Source organism: Salvelinus namaycush, unplaced genomic scaffold (assembly GCF_016432855.1).
Source record: "Salvelinus namaycush isolate Seneca unplaced genomic scaffold, SaNama_1.0 Scaffold3243, whole genome shotgun sequence".
In the NCBI taxonomy this organism is placed as follows: Eukaryota; Metazoa; Chordata; class Actinopteri; order Salmoniformes; family Salmonidae; genus Salvelinus; species Salvelinus namaycush.
Genome location: NW_024060168.1, coordinates 9,821 through 12,500, shown reverse-complemented (window position 1 = coordinate 12,500; position 2,680 = coordinate 9,821).

Here is a 2,680-nt window from a genome sequence, read left to right as displayed (position 1 = left end):
TAACTAATACCTGACCCCTGGATACCAAGATATAACTAATACCTGACCCCTGGATACCAAGATATAACTAATACCTGACCCCTGGATACCAAGATATAACTAATACCTGACCCCTGGATACCAAGATATAACTAATACCTGACCCCTGGATACCAAGATATAACTAATACCTGACCCCTGGATACCATGATATAACTAATACCTGACCCCTGGATACCATGATATAACTAATACCTGACCCCTGGATACCATGATATAACATGATATAACTAATACCTGACCCCTGGATACCAAGATATAACTAATACCTGACCCCTGGATACCATGATATAACTAATACCTGACCCCTGGATACCAAGATATAACTAATACCTGACCCCTGGATACCATGATATAACTAATACCTGACCCCTGGATACCAAGATATAACTAATACCTGACCCCTGGATACCAAGATAGAACTAATACCTGACCCCTGGATACCAATATATAACTATGACCTGACCACAGTACATGGAAAGAAGGACTCTGTCTGAAGTACGTTACACCTGCACTTCCTATCTCTCTGTTCCAAACCAGGAAGTGAACAGAATGTGAGGTCATTAACCTGCGCCGGAGCTCATCAGCATGACAACCGCCGGCAAACAAAGGGCTGAAGAGATTACCTATGAATCAGTGAGAGAAAACAGTTGTACACTCTGAACTCTACTCTCTGTCCTGCCCAACTCCATCTCCTCTGAATCAACTCTACTCTCTGCCCTGCCCAACTCCATCTCCTCTGAACTCTACTCTCTGCCCTGTCCAACTCCATCTACTCTGAACTCTACTCTCTTTCCCTGTCCTGCCCAACTCCATCTCCTCTGAACTCTACTCTCTTTCCTGCCCAACTCCATCTACTCTGAACTCTACTCTCTGTCCTGCCCTGCCCAAATCCTCCATCTCCTCTGAACTCTACTCTCTGTCCTGCCCTGCCCAACTCCATCTCCTCTGAATCAACTCTACTCTCTGCCCTGCCCAACTCCATCTACTCTGAACTCTACTCTCTGCCCTGTCCAACTCCATCTCCTCTGAACTCAACTCTACTCTCTTTCCCTGTCCTGCCCAACTCCATCTCCTCTGAACTCTACTCTCTGTCCTGCCCTGCCCAACTCCATCTCCTCTGAACTCAACTCTACTCTCTTTCCTGCCCTGCCCAAGTCCATCTCCTCTGAACTCTACTCTCTGCCCTGCCCAACTCCATCTACTCTGAACTCTACTCTCTTTCCTGCCCTGCCCAAGTCCATCTACTCTGAACTCAACTCTCTGTCCTGCCCAACTCCATCTACTCTGAACTCTACTCTCTGTCCTGCCCAACTCCATCTCCTCTGAACTCTACTCTCTGCCCTGTCCAACTCCATCTACTCTGAACTCTACTCTCTGCCCTGCCCAACTCCATCTACTCTGAACTCTACTCTCTGCCCTGTCCAACTCCATCTACTCTGAATCAACTCTACTCTCTTTCCCTGTCCTGCCCAACTCCATCTCCTCTGAACTCTACTCTCTGCCCTGCCCAACTCCATCTCCTCTGAACTCAACTCTCTGTCCTGCCCAACTCCATCTCCTCTGAACTCAACTCTCTGTCCTGCCCAACTCCATCTACTCTGAACTCAACTCTCTGTCCTGCCCAACTCCATCTACTCTGAACTCTACTCTCTGTCCTGCCCTGCCCAACTCCATCTCCTCTGAACTCTACTCTACTCTCTTTCCTGCCCTGCCCAAGTCCATCTCCTCTGAACTCTACTCTCTGCCCTGCCCAACTCCATCTACTCTGAACTCAACTCTACTCTCTTTCCTGTCCTGCCCAACTCCATCTACTCTGAACTCTACTCTCTGTCCTGCCCAACTCCATCTCCTCTGAACTCAACTCTCTGTCCTGCCCAACTCCATCTCCTCTGAACTCAACTCTCTGTCCTGCCCAACTCCATCTACTCTGAACTCAACTCTCTGTCCTGCCCAACTCCATCTCCTCTGAACTCAACTCACTGTCCTGCCCAACTCCATCTCCTCTGAACTCAACTCTCTGTCCTGCCCAACTCCATCTCCTCTGAACTCTACTCTCTGTCCTGCCCAACTCCATCTCCTCTGAACTCAACTCTCTGTCCTGCCCAACTCCATCTCCTCTGAACTCTACTCTCTGCCCTGTCCAACTCCATCTACTCTGAATCAACTCTACTCTCTTTCCCTGTCCTGCCCAACTCCATCTCCTCTGAACTCTACTCTACTCTCTTTCCTGCCCTGCCCAAGTCCATCTCCTCTGAACTCTACTCTCTGCCCTGTCCAACTCCATCTACTCTGAATCAACTCTACTCTCTTTCCCTGTCCTGCCCAACTCCATCTCCTCTGAACTCTACTCTACTCTCTTTCCTGCCCTGCCCAAGTCCATCTCCTCTGAACTCTACTCTCTGCCCTGTCCAACTCCATCTACTCTGAATCAACTCTACTCTCTTTCCCTGTCCTGCCCAACTCCATCTCCTCTGAACTCTACTCTACTCTCTTTCCTGCCCTGCCCAAGTCCATCTCCTCTGAACTCTACTCTCTGCCCTGCCCAACTCCATCTACTCTGAACTCAACTCTACTCTCTTTCCTGTCCTGCCCAACTCCATCTCCTCTGAACTCAACTCTCTGTCCTGCCCAACTCCAT